At 42.8% G+C, this 23025-nt stretch overlaps 1 pseudogene; it reads left to right on the forward strand.

Moving 5' to 3' along the window:
* Nucleotides 1–4670: 4670 nt before the first annotated feature.
* On the forward strand, nt 4671–9953 carry LOC100683332 (annotated as a pseudogene).
* The last annotated feature ends 13072 nt before the right edge of the window (nt 9954–23025 follow it).

The raw sequence follows: 23025 nt of genomic DNA on the forward strand, positions 1-23025 counted from the left end.
GCTAAGATGCTGTTGAGAGAGAACACAGTGGCTTCAAATGTCTCGTGGATGGGGAGATGCTCTGAATGGTGTCTCACACGGGCGACTTAATGTGGTCTTTAGGTAAGCAGCAACCAGGCTTTACTGGTTTAATAATATTCCTTTTATTTTCCTAGGCAGCATCAGGGAATCTGTTGAGTGGTGTACAAACACAGTATTCTCAAAAAACAAAAAAAAACAACAACAACAACAAAAAAACACAGTATTCTCAAACTTTCTTTGCTTTCCCCTTGACCTTTTCCCTTTCTTTTTCTTCTTTCTATTTTGTTATTTGTATTCCTTCTCCTGACCCTGAAACAAATCTGTAAGTACCAGTATTTCTGATGCCCAGGAAATGTTTGTAGGACTCTTTCTCTTTTCCCTTGAATAAGATCTTGCTAGTTCTTTCTTTAGCCATGTTCTTACCTCCTCACAGTCATTTAAGAAACAGAGAAAACTTCTACTTACTTTAACTGGCAATTGTTATATAAAACATTCTTCATGTATTGGTCAGGTTTCACCGGGTATGCTGCAGAACAAACAGCCTCAAGATCTGAGTGGCTTATCCCCACAATGGTTTATTTCTCATTCACATTACCCATCAGCTGGAGTTCTGCTCCAAGTCCTCTCATTCTGGATCCAGTATACAGAAAGAGAGAGAAAATCAAAGTATAAAAGGGACAAGCCAAACAGACCTAATCCCTTTTAAAAAAAAATTTCCAACAGCACCCTCCCCCCCTTTCCTGGTTTGGGTGCAGCCTCATTCTGCAGCCTCCTCCATTCCGCATGGGCAGCGCCTCCAGTCCCTGGAACCTGTGTTGGGTGACAGCCAGCAGCACTGCCACACCAGCGGCTTCCCCCAACATCCCCACCTCTGGTGATTTTGTATCCCAGTGCCTTTACTGAGATACCTCCTGTGAATAACTTTCCTTGGTACCATAAGAGGGCAGTTTTCTGGTAAGTTCCCCCAGCACAGACTACAATGATGTCTCTGCCATGCAGTGAGCCACAACCTTGCCATCTCCAGCAAAGTCTAGATCTCAGCTCTGCAGGGAGAGAATGGGGGAGGGAGGAGCTGTAGCTCAGCTCTAAGAGTAGTGGCTGCTCCTTATCCTGTGTCCTCTTTACTTCTTACTAGCCAATCCCTCATTACTGCAATCCCCTGTTTTGGTTAATAATTCTTTATATAAAACTCTCCCTATTCAAATTACCATGTGGTTTTTCTCTCCTGATTGAAGCCAGACTAATACACCCACCCAGCATTATTGGTTCACGTCTCATTGGCCAAGACTAATTGCCAGTGCTCTTTAGCTGGGTAGGTGGCCACTTCAGCTAATCTGGGGTTCTGCTAATAAGAAAGAAGAGGAGCTGAGGTCTTGCATAGGCAACTGGCAGTGTCTGCTTCAATAGCAATATATACTGATAAGGATACTTTCCAGAGCCCCGAACTTCTCTGTTTTCTAGGACACTTCTCATGACCATACTCGGAGGTAAAAATTCTCACCTGTCCACATCACCAAGCTCATTTCACATCACCCTCTCAGATACCTTGGAACCCATCTCTTGAAAATCTCCTCAATGCAATCTGTTAGAAAAAGGATTAAATATGTAGAAACAAATATTAACAAGTATGATTTGCGCTATTATGGGTATCAGAGAAACCAACTGCCCCACAGTGTCCCCCCAGTCTTTGAGAGGCTCCCATCCCTTCCAGCCCCCCAGAGTCTGCTAGATAGCAATCCCTTTGAGTCTCCTTCACATGGGGGTGCTGACCCAGGGTGTGTCCTGGGCAGCTCCAGGCCCAATCACACTGGCCCCCACAGGCAGGGAGGAATATCCCTTTCTCAGGACACTCCCAGGGCTCTCACGGCATATGCCTATGGTGCAGACATTGCTCCCCATCCCCTCTTCTAACTCAAACACAAGTTCCAGCCAAGATGGAAAGGAGGTAGTAACAGTGGCTTACTATGTGACTTTGGGCAGGTTACTTCCTCTGTACTAATCCTTCAGGGTTTGTTGTGAGCATACAGGAGACAATGAATGAGTCATGCTTGCCAGTGTCAAGGGCACGGTAAGCTCTCAGTAAATGCTAGACATGGGTAGTATTCCTACTATTGTTTTAACAGTTCCTGGCTAGTTTTTCAGAAGAGGGGTCTCTCACTCAGAAGTGGGGATCATCTCTGGCTGAGGGGCCTCTAAGTGAATTCCGGCCACTTTGAGGTCTTGAGGCATCAACAGAGGTCCCTCTGAAGGAACAAGATGGGAGAGCAGGAGGCAGGCAGTTTAAGGAACCAAGCTCTCCTGATGGATGTTAGCCTTGTATTCACAGGAAAGCCAGCACAGTGAGATCTTTCCAGAAGCCTAGAAGCTGCATTCAAAGTGCAGACTGCACTGCCATCTGCTGGCCATGTCTTAGAGTGTAGACTTGAGGGAACATAGGTAACTGGTCACCTAAAATGCTGGTTAATCAGGTAGGTTCCTGCCCCATGCACCCAGGGGTCCTGGAGATGTCCGCATGTTTGTCGAGTGCCTCAGGGGATTCTCTGCAGGCAGTCCAGTGCTCCCACCTCTTCCTATGAAGACACCTCATTTTTCAGTTGTGAACAAAAATGTTCAAAGTGGTGTGATAAACTGAGATGTATTCTCCTGCCCCAAAACACTTAACCTGAATCTAATTGTGATGAAACGCCAGGCAAACCTAAAGAGACTGACTGGCTTGTACTCTTCAAAAATGTCAAGGTCATGAAAGACAATTAAAACTAGGGAGCTGTTACCAACTCAAGCCAACTAAAGAGACAGGACAAGTGAATGCAAGATTTCTGTTTTGCTGTACAGGATGTCATGGGGCAATTGACAAAATCTGAATATGATCTTCCGATAATAGCATCATATCACTGCCAATTTCATGCTTTTGACCCTTGTTCTGTGACTACATAAGAGCACGTCCTTGCTTTTAGGGAACACACATGCAAGTATTTAGGGGTAAAAGGCCACCAGGTCTGCATCTGATGTGCAAACAGTTCAGGAGGAAATATATATGTGTGTTTAGTCTTGGTGAAGGATGTTCAAGAATTCTTTGCACTGTTTTTGCAACTTTTCTTACAGCCTGAAATTATAACCAAATATGTTTAAGATTTTTCTCACAGCCTTCCTGAGAAAATAAAGGGTGACAAAATGCCACCATACGTTCAGTTATGCACTCCAACAGGAACACTTCACAGCTGGGAGCTACGCTTGCTGTGACCAGAACGTACCGTATAGGCTTGTGCAACCACCATGCTGTACATCTGCAGCCACTGTGACATCCTGTGTCAACTATACAGTTGTGTGTCAACTATAAATTAATTAAATAAAACAGGAACACCCCAGCTTTTTATGGCACCTCAAGAGATACCAGGCATGTCCTAGTTATTTTTCAAGGCTTTCCCCATTTATCCTCACCACAATCCTATGGTAAAGATGCTATTATTCCTCATCAGTTTTCAGAAGAGGAAACCTTCACTCCACATAGCTATGCACCAAGGTCACACAGCTAACAAGTGATGAAACTGGGATCTAGAGTCCTAAAAACCCAACTAGCAGCAGGTAGGGTCTACCACTCTAGATGACTACAGGTCACATCACTGTTGAAAGTCCTCATTGCCCTTCTCACTGCCTCCAATATCCCTCCCCTACTTCCTCTTCTGGGCTGAGTCACCTCCACGCCAACCCCCCCCCCGCCCCCCCCCCCGCAGCCCATGCCCTTCCATGGGAGTGCTCTCTCCCTCTTCTGCTGTCCTATGGTTTTATAGCATCCCTCTCTCCAAGATTCCCACTCTTCCTCTTCCACTATAATTCCTTTGACAGAGGCAGAAAAGTGTAGCTTTTGCTAGCTCCAGCTACAGACTTAGACCTGGTGTCAAAACCCAGCTCTGCCATTTACTGGCTGGGTGATCCTGGGCAAGTCGCTTACCTCTCTGAGCATCTTAGAAGCAAAACAGAGCTGTATAAGCCAACTCATTATGAAGAGAAAGTGAGCCAAACTATACAAAACCTCTCACATAACATCTGGCAAGCAGTAAGCACTCAGTAAATGATAGCTCCTATTCCTATGTCCTTTCTCCATGACTGTTTTAAATTTCTCAGATAAATTAGTTATAAGCAGGTGTCAAAGTTTTATTTCAATCTTACCACAGAGCCAAGTCACAGTTCTCTTTTGTTAAGGACATTTTGCAGGAAAAGAGAATGGTTGGATAATCACTATTAAACTGAATACAAGACAAAGAATGTCTAATAATCAGCTGAATGTGTGGGTAGCTGATTTCCCCAAAGAGGTTTTAATCTTGTTAAAGTTTATCAGAAAATTGCTTAAGCATTTATCAGGAATGCTAATTTCCTCCCACAAGGAGGCTGTGCATTGCATCAAGCAAGAGAGTTCTACACCAGACCGTGATTGGGGCACTTTTTTCTTAATCACACCCGTAATAATTAAGGCTGACATTTCTTGAGGGCTCACTAGGCACCCAGGCCTAGTAGATCCTGTTAGCAGATCTTGAATGCAGCTCATCATTGCCGCCTGCTCACATGGAACATGCTCCCACATAGTTCAGGGTCAGACTATGTGGGCAGCTGCTAACTGCTGATGGAATGGGTGAATGGGAGCAGTAGCCATCATGTCCCAGGCCTCTGTGCAATGTGGGGCACACACCCTGTCCTGCCCTCCACACCACCAAGATGGAAATAAATGGGTTTGTGAAAGTAGAAACCATCCACTGCTTCTCCAGTTTAATGGGGTGTTAAGTAGGTGCTATTTAGGAAAGTGTGATGTGGTTAGGCTTTCTGGGCCAATACTGTCAAGTGGGGCCTTTACCAGCTAGATGACAAGGTGCTTTATTCTGGCCTTAAAGCCCAGCAGAGCAACCAAGGGCTCATTACCAAGCATGGATGCCTTTTCTCTGACAGACAATAAAGAGTCGGATCCAAGTTGCTCGTTAGCTTCTTTGGGGATTTGTTAGACATCTTGCTACTGTTTGAACAAACAGATGGACTTGGCTCTTGGCTTCAAGGATATTTGGAAGGAGTAGATCTGCCTACCCATTGTGAAGAGCAAAACACCATATCCAAATGGGGTGCACTGTGTCCGAGTTAGTTTGAGATGAGGTCAGTGGTCCTCAAAGTGTGGTACCCTGACTAGCAGCAGCAGCATCACCTGGGAACTTGTTAGAAATGAGAATTCTTGGTCCCCACCCCAAAACTACTGAGTCAAAAACTCTGGAGTGAGGCCCAGAAATCTGTATTTAAGCAGGCTGTCTAGGTGGTGTGGATATATATTCTAGCTAGAGTAGAGTCAGGCTATCGTATTTGTGTTGCTTTTCATCTTCACTCTCTTCCTATCTTCTCCCACCCATCCTCCCCTCTAAACCAACAACTTCTCAGAAGCCCCTGGGGTTCCATCTAAGCACCCTAGCTGGGTTGTGAGACCCCATGGACCACAAGGAAGATGGAAGATTATCACCAAGCTCCCAAAAATGGTCACGTTCTCCTAGCTGAATGTTGGTGAGCAAGCCTGCCTGGATAAACTAGAAAACACCGTGATGGCCATCTGAGGCCATGGCTCCGTGTGCTTCTGGGGCAGAAACAAGACCAAGCCTCAGTTTGGAGTCTATGATGTTCTGCAGCCAGCCTTAGCTTCACAGAGATGTTTGAAGTAAAATGGCATAGGCAAGGAACAGCCACCGGAAGAAGCTAAGAAGTAACCACAGGTGACCATAGAGAAGCCTGGAGCAATGGAGCCATTCAGAGAAAAACACAACAAACAGCTGCAGGACAAATCTATTAAAACATATCAGCAATTTCTAAAGACTCAAATGGATTTTCTGCAGAGCTGGGCTGATATTCAGTGAATGTTTGAGGATACAGTAACTCCTGAAGGCCAGAGAACTGGAGACGCTCAACTGCAAAAGGATGTTACAGTTGATTATTTCAATAAACATTTGCCAAGTGCCAACAGGTCACCATGATGCAGGCTGGATTTTAAACAGAGGACAGATCTGGTACCTCACTCTGGTGAGGTACCGTGGTCCCTTCTGGCAAGCTCTGCAGCCAGCTCCTCAGCAACTCATGTGGTTGGGTCTGCTCAGACCCCTCAAGATCCCAGGATATCTCGGGGAAACTAAATTCCAAGGCCCCCTGCTATGGACCATATTATGTCCCTTCAAAATTTATATGTTGAAACCTAACCCCCAGTGTAACTGTATTTGGAATAAGGAAGTAATTAAGGCAAAATGAGGTCATCAGGGTAGAGCCCTGATCTAGTTGGATTAGTGTCCTTACAAGAAGAGACACCAGTGAGGTCTCTCTCTTTCCCTCTCTCTTCCTCCCTCTCTCTCTCTACCATGTGAGGACACAGTGAGAAAATGGCCATCTGCCAGCCAGGAAGAGAGCCCTCACCAGAAACCAAATTGGCTAGTACCTTGACCAGGACTTGGCCTCCAGAACCAAGAAAAAATGAGTTCTGTTGTTTAAGTCACCCAGTCTCTGATATTTTGTTATGACCGCACAGCTGACTCAGGACCCCCCACCCCAACTCTGCCCAGCCACTACAGGTTAGCATTGAGAACTGTCCCAGAGGGGTGCTGAATTGCAAGAAAGGTCAACAATTCCCTCCTTGACTTCTTGTTCTCTCTAATCCACCTTCCCCCTCCAAACCTGAGTCCAGAGAAGGGAAATAGGGCACTCATCTTAGCCATTCATTTCCTGCTCCTCTATTCTCCTTCCTCAACCTCTGGAGGTCAAAAAGGTGATAGGCTTTTCTTTTGTGGCTCCTAATTATATCTTCTTTCTTCCTGACTCCAGCTAAGCCTTAATGGTGGACAGCGGTCCCTACTCCACATCCCTGAAAAATTCAACTGGGACAGATTCTCCAAGTTTGCTTACTGATACAGGAATTTGGAGAACTGGCCTTGCAAGGCTATTTTCCTGTTGTATAATCTGATTTTTGAATGGCAAGAGCTGGAGTTGTGTTCCTTGGCATTCTTTGTATAACAGATTTGAATCTCCACCTGGCCAGAAAGATACCTAGGGTGTAATGGAGAAAAAGATTATGGCTAGGAAAGACAAAAGAGAAAATCACATCAAAATAAAAAGAAGAGGGGGCAGGGGTAGTGGCACCCGTGGTCACCATGGCCAACCACCCAGATGGGCTGGGGGTAAGGGTCGGAACCAACTGTGCCGTCGCTTGTGGATTGTTACTTCACTCTCTGGTACAAAGCCAATGTCAAAGGCAACCCCCATGCGGACCACTGTACACTATCGCACTGCAGCCGAATATGTGTCATCACATTGGCAGGCTCTCATCCAGTTCTTCAAAGTGGAAAAGCAACTAAAAGCATCTCCTACATTTCTATACAATAACAATGAAACTGAAGAAAGAGAAATTAAGGAATTCATCCCATTTACAATTGCACCCAAAAGCTTAAGATACCTAGGAATAAAGCTGACCAAAGAGGTAACTGATCTATACCCTAAAAACTACAGAACACTTCTGAAAGAAATTGAGGAAGACAGAAAGAGATGGAAAAATATCCCATGCTCATGGATTAGAAGAATTAATATTGTGAAAATGTCAGTGCTACCTAGGATAATTTACACATTCAGTGCAGTCCCTATCAAAATACCATGGACTTCTTCAGAGAGTTGGAACAAATCATCTTAAGATTTGTGTGGAATCAGAAAAGACCCCAAATAGCCAGGGGAATATTGAAAAAGAAAACCAGAGCCGGGGGCATCACAATGCTGGATTTCAAGTTGTACTACAAAGCTGTGATCATCAAGACAGTGTGGTACTGGCACAAAAACAGACACATAGATCAATGGAACAGAATAAAGAACCCAGAAATGGGCCCTCAACACTATGGTCAACTAATATTCGACAAAGCAGGAAAGACTATCCACTAGAAAAAGAACAGTCTCTTTAATAAATGGTGCTGGGAAAATTGGACAGCCACGTGCAGAGGAATGAACCTAGACCACTCTCTTGCACCATACACAAAGATAAACTCAAAATGGATGAAAGATCTAAACATGAGACAAGAATCCATCAAAATCCTAGAGGAGAACACAGGCAACACCCTTTTTGAACTTGGCCACAGCAACTTCTTGCAAGATATATCTCTGAAGGCAAGAGAAACAGAAGCAAAAATGAACTATTGGGACTTAATCAAGATAAAAAGATTCTGCACAGCAAAAGAAACAGTCAACAAAACTAAAAGACAACCTACAGAATGGGAGAAGATACTTGCAAATGACGTATCAGATAAAGGGCTAGTATCCCAAGATCTATAAAGAACTTATTAAACTCAACAACAGAGAAACAAACAATCCAATCATGAAATGGGCAAAAGACATGAACAGAAATTTCACCAAAGAAGACATAGACATGGCCAACATGCACATGAGAAAATGTTCCACATCACTGGCCATCAGGGAAATACAAATCAAAACCACAATGAGATACCACCTCACACCAGTTGAGAATGGGGAAAATTAACAAGACAGGAAACAAGTGTTGGAGAGGATGTGGAGAAAGGGGAACCCTCTTGCACTGTTGGTGGGAATGTGAACTGGTGCAGCCACTCTGGAAAATTGTGTGGAGGTTCCTCAAAGAGTTAGAAATAGATCTAGGGGATCCCTAGGTGGCTCAGCGGTTTAGCGCCTGCCTTTGGCCCAAGGTGCAATCCTGGAGTCCCAGAATCGAGTCCCACATTGGGCTCCCAGCATGGAGCCTGCTTCTCCCTCCTCCTGTGTCTCTGCCTCTCTCTCTCTCTCTCTCTCTCTCTCTCTCTCTCTCTGTCTATCATGGATAAATAAATAAGTAAATCTTAAAAAAATAAAAATAAAAATAGATCTACCCTATAACCCAGCAATTTCACTACTGGGGATTTACCCCAAAGAAACAGATGCAGTGAAACACCGGGACACCTGCACCCCAATGTTTATAGCAGCAATGTCCACAATAGCCAAACTGTGGAAGGAGCCTCGGTGTCCATCGAAAGATGAATTGATAAAGAATATAAAAATAGTGAAAGGGATTAAAGGGGAAAGGAGAGAAAATGAGTGGGAAATATCAGTGAGGGTGACTGAACATGAGAGACTCCTAACTCTGGGAAATGAACCAGGGGTTGTGGAAGGGGAGGTGGGTGGAAGGTGCGGGTGACTGGGTGACAGGCACTGAGGGGGGCACTTGGCAGGATGAGCACTGGGTGTTACGCTATATCTTGGCAAATCAAACTCCAATAAAAAATATACAAAAAATTAATTAAATTAAATGAAAAAATAAAAAAATAAAAGCATCTCTTATCAAATCAGTACTAACTGTAGCAGACTTCAGAACAAAGTCTCTGGGAAATTTAAGCGAGGGGACAGTTTCTTTCTTTTTTTTAAGATTTTATTTATTTATTCATGAGAGACACAGAGAGAGAGAGAGAGAGAGAGGCAGAGAGAGAAGCAGGCTCCATGCAGGACTCGATGCGGGACTCGATCCCGGGACTCCAGGATCATGCCCTAAACCACTGAACCACCCAGGGGTCCCTGAAGGGACAGTTTCTAACAAAGCCTGCCCCTCTGTGTGAGATTTACTGCTCAGATGGAGAATACAGCACATCTAGCTGCAGAGGACGGTTGATGGAAGGGAATGGAAACACTGTCCATAAGCCATCTATTCTGCAAGAGAAGCCATCCACTGAAGGCTACATTGCAGTTAGTGTTTCCCAAATTTGAAGAACGTGAAAGCATAATAATGGAAGGGTTACTGACACAGAAAACAGTATGAAGAAGCTGCGGTGAAGCGCATTAATGCCACGACAGCTACATCACAGGCCCTGGGATGGAGTAACGAGCAGAGCAGCGTGCTTAGCCCTCCCTGGCCTGGTCTGCGCGCTGAAGGCCAGCACATGTGAAGCGCTTCACACCCAGCCATCTGCAGAGAGGCCTGATCTTAAAACTTAACCTCGTTTCCCCTCTTTGTCTTATATAACGAGCCTTGGTTCCCATTTTGGCCTCGGCCTCCCACATCTGCCCTGCCCGTGTCCTCACCCTGTTCTGTTGCTTTTCTAACAACTGGCAAGCAGAGGATGTTTTTCTGATTAAAAATAAGGCACCCTGAGGAAAATTTGGACAAGACAGATAAGCATTAAGTAGAAATAATTCACCCATCGTCCTATAACCCCCTGGTAAATACTACATTTTGACATGCTGCGGTTTGAACGCTATGGCATGGTTATTGTGTTTGCCTCAGTTTTCCTTCAGTTTGAAGTGGAAAAAATGGGCCTTTTTTTTTTTTTTTTTTTTTTATCCAATTTGCTTCCAAATAACACTACAGAAAAGGCTAGCACAACCTTTTCAGTCCCAGGTCTTCTCTCTTTAGGTCATAGGGCGGAGCATAGAGTATACATAGCTCTGGACTGCCCCTCTGAAACAAAGTCAAATGTAACACTGTGGCTTCCTAAATGAGGGATTCAGGAAAAGGCTTGGAATTCTGCAAAGAGCTTTCCCAACATGGAAGTATTCTCATGCAGTGGGAAGCTGCTTACTGCAGTACGTACAGTGTAGCTGCTCAGCCTCACACTCCAGCTGCAGGTTAGCTGGCCAAGAAGTTACCGAGAAGTTGCCAGAACCCAAAGACATAGGTGCCTTTGAATGGAACAAAAACTTTCACATCATCTAAACTAAACACAGAACTGACTTATGGTTTAAAATTGTCTACTTATTTACACTCAATTTCAAATAAAAGGACTTTTTAAATTGTTATTTTTTCCTTAAAGGCTACAACATGTGTACATTTAAATATCTCTGTAAATAAAACAGAAGAATGTCATATTAGAAAAAAGAAAGAAAGAAAGACAGAAAGACTACCCTATTTTAAGTATATATATATGCTCAAATATTTTTTTACTCAAATATTTTTTTTAAGTTTTATTTATTTATTCATGAGAGACACAGAGAGGCGGAGACACAGGCAGAGAGAGAAGCAGGCTCCATGCAGGGAGCCCGACATGGGACTGGATCCCGGGTCTCCAGGATCACGCCCTGGGCGGAAGGCGGCGCTAAACCGCTGGGCCATCCGGGCTGCCCTGCTCAAATATTTTTTAACAAAAAAATTACATCATGTTTTATATACTTCTGTGCTCCTAGCCTCATTCATCTACAAATATCTCCTTGCCCTTCATCTTGGCACACAGAGATCTCTCTCATTCTCTACCTCTATGGTCCCAGCCAGCAGCATGCCTACCCTAGAGCACTGCCTCAGTCTCCTACCTGGCCACCCTGCTTCCACTCTTGTCCTGCCATTCTCTGCTTTCCAAACAGGAAAGAGGATCTTTAAAAAACAAATAAACTAACAAAAACACCATAAAGACAGCAATAAGACAAAACTCCAGCTAAGAACAACTGGAAAAGGTAGATAAAATATAAAAGACATACTTTTAAAGACGCCTGAAAGTTCCAGAGTCCAAAAGCACTAGAGGCGTTGAGTTGTGGTGATGGGGAAAACCTTAACCCCTTCTGGAGAGGGTAGCTGAGCATGTGCCCCCTCTTTTTTTGCTGGGACCACTGTCAATCTTATGTGGGCTGGAGGCTGCAGATCTGGGTTTGACTCCTGACGGGAGTCCAAAAAATGTTAAATTATACCTATGGCTCATGTTACATTTCTACTGTACAGCTAAACTAAGATCATGAGGTTTGGGGAACAAAGACTGTCTAAGACTACACATGTCAGGATGTACCCACTGTGTGAGGAACTATATGTCCTTTGTTTTAGAACAGCTTTATTGAGATGTAATTCACATACCATAAAATTCACTCCTTTAAAATGTATAATTCAGTGTTTTTTAGTATTTAGTACAAACATCACCATTATCTAATTCCAGAACATGTTCATCACCCCCAAAGAAATAACTGTAACTCTGAATAACCTAAAACAACTCTAAGCCTAAAACAACTTTGAGCCTTTTAACAACTTCAGATCTTTTCCATTTGGGGGCTCCTGGAACTATTAAAAATTGAAGAAATTCTATATAGGTTTACAGGTTTGATTTACACAATGTGTAAAAATTTAGATACTTATATTTAACATATAAATACTATTAAAATATCATACAAAAATGCCGTGAAAAATAACTGTGCTTAGCTAAATATGGAATCTTTTTTTAAAACATTACTTCACAGTGCACCAGAAGCAAAGTTGGTCCAGTAATGAGACGCAAATTTATCTTTGCAGATTAGCTTCTGAGAGTTCAAATCAAGAGGTCCCTAGAGAAAAGAGGCCCAATCAAATATGGCCTTTTTTTCACTGCTGCCCACCCCTAGCATTCTGGGCCTTGCTAAGGTTATTTTGGGATTATGAAATACTTTTATAAGTGTTATCAATGCAGACCCAAAAAAGTACACCAAAAAGGACTGACTTTTATTAAAAATTAGGGGGAAAAGCTATTTTTTTAAATTTGGGAGATCATGTGATGAATTTCACCCATCCCTTCTTAGACCAAGGCCAATTTTTTCAATCTCATATGCCCAGAGGCCCCTTCCCCACCAGCTTCAAATGCTCCTTTACTGAGAAAATACAAGGAATGAAGAAATTGAAGCATCTCTTGGCTACTGGACTGTAGTAACCAGTCTCCACATGGGACCAACCTCTCTCCCTTGGTCAGTGTAAGGCCTTATGAAGTTTAGGTTTTGTCCTAAGAGATATGAGGAGTCTTCAAAGTGTCTTCAACCAGGAAGTGACATCATCAGATTAACTTTTTTTATAGGATGGCTCTGGTTGCTATGTGGCAAGTGGACTACAAGGGAGCAAGAATGGAATCAGGGAGACTAGATAAGAAGATATTTGCCATGGTCCAGGTAAAAATATAGGGATAGCTTGGACAAGCAATGGTAATGGTAAGAGGTGGTCCAATTCTGGACACTAGCACTGACATGACTTGCTAATGAACTGGAGAAAGTCTGATGAGAAGAAGATCCTCAATGACTTGGCTTCATTACTGTATGGATGTGTGAAGGAGCCCCTTGAGGTGCCTACCAGATATCATGTGGAGATGTTGGGCAGAAATTTGGTGCTATGAGTCTGGAGCTGGAAATATAACATGAGCCTTAAACAAATAGAAGATATTAAAAGCCAAGAGACTAGATGAGGTTACCCAAGAATGAGAAATGAGAGGAAGGCCCAGACCAGAGCCCAGAACACTCCCAACATTTAGAGGTTGGGAAGAGGAACAGGTGTGAGCAAAGGGCCTTGAGAAGAAATGGTAAGTGAGGTAGGAGACAGTGAAGGAGAAGGTGTTGTCCCAAAAGCAAATGTTTCAAGGAGGGAAGGATCAGCTGTCGAATGCTACTGAGATACTGGCCCATTTGAAGGATGAGAACTGATCATGGGTGCAGAATGATGGAGGTGACTTCAAGGAGAACAATGTTCATACAGTGGTGAATCTGAAACATGACTATTGTGAATTTAGAGAATAATAAGAAAGAGATAGTAAAGGAGTTTTGCTGAGAGCCACTAATTTCCTATTTGCCCTTACTGAGGTACACTTACTCTTCCACTCTGCTCTGTGGCCAGGGAGCTGATCTGTGTGGACCACAGCAATGGGCTCCTTACCCTCTGGCTTCTGAGGGGGTCTGGCAGGGTCTGAGAGGGAGGACAATGATTGGGGCGTCCTCCATAGGAGGCCTCTCTACAACTCTCTTCTCAGTTCCAGCAACTGTGTCCTCTCTTCTCTTCCTGCGCCTGAGGTAGAGCAGCTCAGCTGTCACTAACTCCAGGTTCCTGCACTGTCCCTGTGGCTTCTCTATGCCTTGCTCTTTCTTTTGAAAGCAGTCCCTTTGGGGCACCTGGGTGGCTCAGTGGTTGAGCATCTGCCTTTGGCTTGGGGCATGATCCCAGGGTCCCAGAGTCGAGTCCCTCACCAGGATCCTTGTGTGGAGCCTGTTTCTCCCTCTGCCTGTGTCTCTGCCTCTCTCTCTCTCTCTCTCTCTCTCTCTCTCTCTCTCTGCCTCTCATGAATCAATAAATAAAAAATTAAAAAAAAAGAAAGCAGTCCCTTTGTAATTAAACCCTCCATGAATTGTCCTAACTTAAATGTGTCCTCCATTTCCTGTTGAGAGGCCGACTTATATAAGCTATAAGCCAAGAATTGAGCAGGTATCTGGAAACCTTAAAAAGAAAGCAAAATAACTTTGTTATTATGACAAGTGTCCATATATATTATAGTAGAGAGAACTTTAAAATAAACTCCCAAGGACTCATTACTCAGCTTGAGCAACTAATTTATGGGTTCTCTGATTTTCCCTAATTCCTGCCTGCTCCCCACCATTGCCACTGGATTCTTTTTTTAAGATTTATTTATTTATTTTATTTGAGAGAGAGAGAGGGAGCAGGGTGGGGGAGGGGGAGAGAATCTCAAGCCCACTCCACCCACCGCAGAGCCCAATCCCACCCGCCTAGCACCATGACCTGAGCTGAAACCAAGAGTTTGCACACTCAACCAACTGAGCCACCCCGGGCAGCCCCTGGATTATTATTTTTTTTAAAGATTTTATTTAGAGAGAGAGCACACATGCATGAGAGCAGGGGGAGAGGCAGAGGGAAATAGAGAGAGAATTCCAAGCAGACTCTGCACTAAGCACAAAGCTAAACATGGACTCAATTTCACCACTCTGAGATCACAACCCGAACCAAAATCAAGAGTCAGATGCTTAACTGACTGAACCACACAGGTGCCCCACCACTGGATTAGTTTAAAGCAGATCCTGGACATCCTGGACATTAATCCATAAGTAGTTCAGTGTGGATCTCTAACAAAGTAGAGCATTGTTTACATAACCACAATGCCATTATCACACTTAAAAGTAAGTACTAAATTGGGGCACCTGGGTGGCTCAGTCAGTTAGGCATCCAACTCTTGATTTTAGCTCAGGTCATGGTCTCAGAGTCATTTGGTCAAGGCTCTGCATTGAGTGTAGAGCCTGCTTAAGATTCTCTCTCCCTCTCCCTCTGCCCCTCCCTCACCACCTCCCCTGCTTGCACGTATGCATGCTCTCTTTCTCTCTAAAAAAAAAAAAAAGTTAATACTAAATCACTAATATCATCAAAATACCTAGTCAGTGTTCATATTTCTCCAAATTATCTCATCATTTCTATGCTACTCAGTTGGTATGTGCCAGGATCCATACATCCAGGATCCAGAATCTCTCAGGAATCCTAAAGCTTCTAAGAGTCCCCTACATCTGCTTTTTACCTTTCTCATTCTTTGAAGAAATCAGATCATTTATCCTGTAGAATTTCCCATTTTTCATTTTTCTAACTGCATTTCTATGGGGTCATTGAACATGTATCTCTTCTTCTGCACTTTCTGTAAATTATTAATAAGATTTAGTGGCTGGGGATCCCTGGGTGGCGCAGCAGTTTAGCGCCTGCCTTTGGCCCAGGGCGTGATCCTGGAGACCCAGGATCGAATCCCACGTCAGGCTCCTGGTGCACGGAGCCTGCTTCTTCCTCTGCCTGTGTCTCTGCCTGTCTCTCTCACTGTGTGTCTATCATAAAAAAAAAAAAAAAATTAAAAAGATTTAGTGGCTGGTCTGATTTAGATTTAAGTTTGTGGCAAAAAAATAAAATACTCCTAGGTGTCTCTGTGTATTTCTATTATATCAAGAGTTACACCATACCTTTTCAGGTGCAGTGAGTACACCTACTATGCAGATCTCAATTTCTAAATACCATTCTCCACTAAAAGGATCCAGGCTACTTAGAGAAAGGGCTGATACCAAGGCTGGTGCAGGAAAAGTATGAAATGAATGTGAAGTATCTTCTTTTTTTTAAGATTTTATTTATTTATTCATGAGAGACACAGGGAGAGAGACAGAGACATAGGAAAAGGAAGAAGCAGACTCCCCACAGGGAGCCCAATAGTAGACTCGATCCCAGGACCCCAGGATCACTACCTGAGCCAAAGGCAGATGCTCAACCGCTGATCCATCCAGGTGCTCCAAGGAGTATCTTCTAGCACCACAAAGTAAGGACATGGTCAAAGGATGATAGAGACACATTGAAAGGACATACAAGCCTGCTTCAGTGGTCTCCCATTGGACACATCTGGGATATTTCAAGCATCAAACTAAATAATAGTATTAATGAATTAGAACTCATGGAATAAAGATCCATTAGTCCATATGGATATAAATAGATAGGTGAGTAAAGAAGAAGAAAATTCTCTTCCCCTATAGTAAAATGTCAATGAGTAGGTAACTTTACCTCTTGGTAGCTTTTTATTTTGAAATAATTTAAAAGTCACACAAAAGCTGCAAAAATAGAACAAAAATCTCCTATCTACATTTCACCAAGATTCCCCAATTGTTAACAATCTCCTATATTTAGTTTATCTACCAAAACATAAAGTTATATACTCGCAGTTGAATTGTAGTATGTAAATTTCTACCCCCATTTCCCCTCCAGCGTGTCCATGTGCACACATGTTGGCCAAGATCTGAGATAACATCCTTACAGTAATTTCTTGGCAGTGAAATGAATGGGTCCAAGTAACTTAAACTTAAAGATGATCACACTGTCCTCTGTATCAGCTTCCTAGAGCTGCTGTAACAAATGACCAGAAACTTCATGACTTATGACAACAGAAATTTATTCTCTCCCAGCTTTGGAAGCCAGAAGTCTGAAGCCAAAGTGTCACCAGGGCTATGATTCCTCCAAAGGTTCTAAGAAAGGATCCTTCTTTGCCTCTTTCAGCTTCTGGTGGCCCCTGGCGTTCCTTGGCTTGTGACAGCATCCCTCCAGTCTCTGCCTCTGTCTCCCTGTGGATCTCTCCGTGTGTCTTCTCCTCTCCTTACAAGGACACTGTCTTTGGATTTAAGCCCCAACCTAGTCTAGTACGATGTCACCTCTCTCCTTACCTTAATGATATCTGCAAAGACCCTATTTCCAAATACAGTCAGTCTGGGGTTCTCACGTGGATTTTGGAGGGACACTAGTCAATCCACTACACCTCTCTGAAACGTGCAAATTTACACTCCAGCAACAGAGTGCTCATTTGGCCCCATATTGCTAACTCTCAGTAGCATCCATATTGTTCAGCTTTTAAAACTTTTTGTTGCCCAAGCCCAGTCCCAGCTCCACTGAACCAGATCAATTCGTAAGAATTTCCCTGGAAAAGCAAGTGCCTGACCACAACTTCAATTCCTGTTCCAGTTCTCTTGTCCTGCAGCTGCCGCTGGTCCACTGTGTTCCTACATCTGCCCTGGGTGACTTCCAACATTGCTGGAAGGAAGAGGAAGTGCTCCCCCACAAATATCCCTTCTTTAGTCTGCATGGCAGTGAGAGAGGAAAAGCCCCATCCATTCCACTGAGGAAGACCTGTGACCTGCCATGCAAACACATTCAGGCACCTATGCCCTGGCAACCATGATAGTTTGCAGGGGAAACCAACCACGAGAGGACAATCTGGCAGCTTTTAAGATCCATGCCACCACCTTCCTTGCATTTCTAAGAACATTGTGATTTCCAATGTCTCTTTCTTTGGGTTTAGCACTTCTACTTCCTTCATCTGCCACAACCCTGGGAGGTCACCATGTTTGTCCAGGTTTTATAAAAGGAATGCAAACATTTACAGAGCAGATAAACTTTCTCCAGGTCTCTACCAGTTGTGGCAGAACTGGTATCCTCAGCACATCACATGACACTCTTCTGATAAACATTTCTTCTTCCCAGTGTTCTCAATGCTCTTGTGGGTTAGATTGAGCTAATACAGATTGGCTGAGATCACCTTCATTTGCCTCTTGGGTCCACAAATCTCTTTTTTTTTTTTAAGATTGTATTTATTTATTCATGAGAGACACAGGGAGAGAGAGAGAGAGAGAGAGAGGCAGAGACACAGGCAAAGGGAGAAGCAAGCTCCATGCAGGGAGCCCAATGTGGGACTCGATCCAAAGACCCCAGGATTATGCCCTGGGCTGAATGCAGACGTTCAACCACTGAGCCACCCGGGGATCCCTGGGGCCGACAAAACTGGGAAAGATTTTAGCCACACATGTGGACATCCCTCTTGTAGCCAAAATGGAGAAAGGGAGGTTGATGAAAAGGCATTTCAGTGTACTCTGTCCAATCCTATTTCAGGGCTAAAAGGAACAAAGTAAAGTCCAAGAAAGGGTTCTGTGTGTGTGTGTGTGTGTGTGTGTGTGTGTGTGTGTGTGTGTATTAAATAAAAATAAACAAAAATAGGGGTGCCTGGCTGGATTAGTCAGTAGAGCAGGTAACTCTTGACCTCAGAGTCATGAGTTCAAGCCCCATGTTGGTCACGGAGCCTACTTGAAAATAAATGAATAAATAATAAAGACTGAAGAAATACTATAGTTTAAAAACATAATAATATACATATATATAAGTAAAATACCACAGACATTATTTTTTGTATTTTAAGCAGAAGGAAAATTTTTGCTACAAGGTGCATCACATATTATTATGAGTTGAATGAGTGTCCCCCCAAAATATATTAAATCCTAATCTCCAGGGCCCTGTGAATGTGTCCTTATTTGGAAACAAGGGCTTTGCAGACAATCAAATTTCATGAGGTCATTAGGGTGGGCCCTAACCCAATATAACTATGTCCTTAAAAAAGACAAAATTTGGACACAGAGACAGACATGCATAGAGAGAAGGCGATGCGAAGGCACACGGAGAATGCCTTCTAAAAGTCCAAGAATGCCGGAGGCCACCAAAAGCTTGGAGTCAGTCCTGGAAGAGATTCACCCTCCAATCCACCAGAGAGATCCAGTCCTTCTGACATTTCTATTTGAGAGTGTAGCCCACAGAACTGTGAAAGAATAAGTTTCTGTTGTTATGAAGCATCTACTTTGTGTTCATTTTTTAAAATGGAAACTCTAGGAAACTAATGCACCTACTTTAGAAGAAAATAAGGAAGACCAAGTAAAATGAAACTTGTTAAGCACTTTGCACAATGCCAACACATAGTAATGATAGTCAGCCTTATTTAATTTTTAATTCCAGTTTCCCTTTTCTAATCATGTAATTGTTTAATAGCCACCTTCTCTGTTAGATTCTATGTTCCATGAGGATAAGGACTGCGACTGCCCTCATTAATACAGCCACCAAACATATCCTGAGCCCCTACCATGTGCTTTCTACTGTGAGCAAAGGGATGCAGTTATGAACAAAACAGACACAGTATTATCCTCATCTTCCCTCAAGAAACATATAATCTGATGGAAAGGTAGAAAATTAAAAATAATAAAAAATAATTTTAGTCAGAATGGCTATAATCAAAAACACAAGAAATGACAGATGTTGATGAGGATGTGGAGAAATAGGAACCCTTGTGCGTTTTTGGTGAGAATACAAACTGTGCAGCCACTGTGGAAAACAGTATGGAGGTTCCTCAAAAAATTAAAAATAGAGTTACCATATAATCTAATAATTCTGCTCTTGGATATTTATCCAAAGAAAATTAAAACATTAATTCAAAAAGATATAATGTATATTGCAACATTACTTACAACAGCCAAATTATGGAAGCAACTCAAGTGTCCATCAAGAGATGAATGGGTAAAGAAGATGTGGGATGGATAGATAGATAGATAGATAGTATTCAGCCATAAAAAACAATGAAAGCTTGCCATTTACAACAACATGGATAGATCTAGAACATACAATACAAAGTAAAATAAATCAGTCAGAGAAAGAAAGAAAAATACCACTTGATTTCATTCATATGGGGAATTTAAGAAACAAAACAAATGCATGAAGAAAAAAAGAAATGAAAAAGAAAGAAATGAAAACAGACTCATATATAGAGAACAAACTGGTGGTTGCCAGAGGGGAGGTGTGCGGGAGGGGTATGAAACAGGTGAAGGGGATTAAGAGGACACTTAGCATGATGAGCACTGAGTAATGTGCAGAATTGTTGAATCACTATATTGTGTACCCTAAAGTAATAAAACACTGTATACTAATTATAATGGAACTTTAAGAATAAGTAAATGAAAATAAAGTAAATTTAAAAGCAAAAAAAAAATCAAATATGAAGTGCAAGGAAAAGAATGAAGATTCTTCTTCATCAAATATTGGCTCAGTAGCTCCTATCAGACCGCCCTCCCTTATATAACAACTCTAAATGCTGGACAAGAAGTGCAGAACAGCCCTCTGAAGGCACTGGATATAGCAATGTCCAAAGCTGGGAGATACCAGAGGGGAGTTAAAAATTGAAATAAAGGATCACCACAGGCTGAGTTTCCCAATTTGTATCGCTTTTAATTTGAGTGAAGGCGACAATCTTACTGGTTTGAAGAACCTGAAGACAGAGTTTGGAGCAACCACAGTGGCTAAAAGTAAAGGAAAAATCCTTTAGAAAAGGAGGAGCCTTGAATTCTGTGTATAAAGTCTGCCTAACTCTCTCTTAACAGTGTCTCAAATTTGGTGAAAGGTATAAAATTACAGATTCAAGAAGTTCAATTAAACCTAAGCGGGACAAATACGAATAAAACCACACCAACGCACATCATAATAAAACTCTGAAAAGCCAAAGATTAGGAGGAAAGTGTTGACAGAAATCACAGAAAAATGTCACAAAAGAGGAACAGTGATTTGAAAGATCCATGACTCATCAGCAGCTATGGAGGCTGTGAAATAGTGTAATATCTTTAGAGTGTTGAAAAGAACAACCGGTTTCTATAACCAGCAAAAGTATCATTCGAGATTGGAAGGTGCAACCAATTACAGAATGAAGAGGTCACTGATGCCCAGGTAGAGCAAGATGATGGTGGTGTGAGGGTGGGGCCCATGGGAGTAGAGTTCCAGCTGATAGTTTCCCCGTTTGGTAAACTGGAACCTGACAGCTGAGTAGCAGCCAGCCTTGGGACAAGGCTCACACCCTATCACACCTTTGCTCTAGCATGTACCAACAGGTGCACCATGCGTTTGTCTGAGATGAACAAAGGGAAGAATATATGGATGAAATGTTGTATGTGAAAGACATCAGGCTTTGTCTTGACAGTTCAAGAGTCAACTAGAGTCCTAGAGCCAACATGTGGAATTTGCAGAAAAACAGAAAAGTATTCTCGGAGTTCTGGTAATAGAAAAGGTTTTGATGGCTGGAAGTTTCCCAAGGTGCAGAGCAACTGGTGAGAGGAGTGACAGAGACTCTAGTGCAAACTAGGAGAGGCAGACACTGATGGAAAACCCCACTGGTCCAAATGGACAAGAGGAAGTGCCTCAACTCAGGTGAGTGGGCAGGTTTCTCCGGGAAGATGATTGAAGATGAGTGATATGTTTCTTACTCTTCAGCGGGCAGGCTGGTCAAAGGTGCAGGCTGGTCAGAGGCGCAGATTCCTGAGCCCCACCCTTAGGGTATGCTGTGGTGTGGCCATGCTGCACCCCTGGAGTCTGCACGTTAAAGTATTGGGTTATTTAATTGCAATGACTAGAGGGAAAACACAGGTTCATCACAATATGCTTTAGACCCTTGACCACTGGAGAGGAGAAGGTGAAGTAACTAGACCTCCCTAACTGGAGAGTATGATGCTGCAACAGAAAATCCAGCAAAGCTGGTCCCCAAAATGCATGCGATCACCAAAAATCACTTTATCGAAGGCTCTCTGACAGCACAGAGAAAAGTATGTATGCTTGGTAAAAACAAACAAAAACTAGATAATTACCATTATATTTTACTCTTATCTACATTTACTTCGTATGTACCGAAACCAAGAAAGGATACTGGAAGGCTATGTCTCAAAATGTTGAAATTGCTCATCTTTGATGATAAGGAAACAGAAATCTTGTATTCCCTTTGTGCTTGCCTCTGTTGCCAAATTTTGAACAACACACACACACACACACACACACACACACACACACACATTTATAGTACTTTTATTTAATTTCTCCCCCTGTTGGATAGGCAAAACAAATTCACAATACACAAGGCTTCTGGAATTTCCAATGTCCCTAGTTTGCATTGTAAATGCACTTCAGGCATGTGAGTTTTATAACGTATCAAGGCATTAGATTCCATTTAGGATGTTTTTGGTTGCAAGTAAGAGAAAATGATAATGAATTATTGTCTCATGTAATAGCAAATATAATAGTCAGCAGCTCCAGATTTGGCTTATTCAGTGACTACATGTTTAACCAAAAGCATAGCTTCTCTCTCTTTCTGCTCTGCCCTCATTAGCATGCCAGTCTACCCTTGACTGGTTCCCCTCACTGTCCCAAGGTGGCTGCCACAGTTCCTGCTATCACATACTCACAGGACAACCTCCAGCAGCAGAGGGCTATGTCTCCCCCTGCAGTTTATGCACTGTCAGGAAACCCTTATTAGGGGACTTTAACACCTCTCAGTGGCCAGGATTAGATCACATGCCTTTTCTAACCTAATTACTGGCAAAGGAATGGAATTGACTGACTTAGATGAGTCAGAATTTACTAGAATGACATGGAGGAGGAGTGGACAGGGACAAAACCCAAGGTTTCCTCGAAGGAAGGTGACTTTGGGTCAGGCAACCAATTGGCTTTCTTACCATAATGTTTCTTCATTTTGCCCACTGAGTGTGAGAGAGATGAAAAGTCAAGGTCTTAAGTTTACCAGCCTCCCTTCACTCATCCATTCATTCATTCAGGCATCCATCCAATATTTATCGAATGTCTACTATAGGTTAGATAGCATGTTGGGAGTACGATATTCAGTTGTAAATAAGATAAGGAAGACTGTCTTCCCACACAATATATGTATTTTAGGATGTGATTTTCACTGTACGGCACCAAATATTTTTTTTGGGGGGGGGTGATTTTTTTAAAAAGGTGGTTTATCTGAATAGGAAGTAGATCTGAGACAGGCCCTACATGAGAAGTGTCTTCTGGTTCCTAGCCCAAGTTTCCGAGGCAAAGCCCCCACACTTCCCCCAAATGAAACAGACAGATGTGAATGAGTTCAACTTGTTGGAAGGAAATATAGCAAC

Source organism: Canis lupus, chromosome 24, assembly GCF_011100685.1.
Source record: "Canis lupus familiaris isolate Mischka breed German Shepherd chromosome 24, alternate assembly UU_Cfam_GSD_1.0, whole genome shotgun sequence".
Classification (NCBI taxonomy): Eukaryota; Metazoa; Chordata; class Mammalia; order Carnivora; family Canidae; genus Canis; species Canis lupus.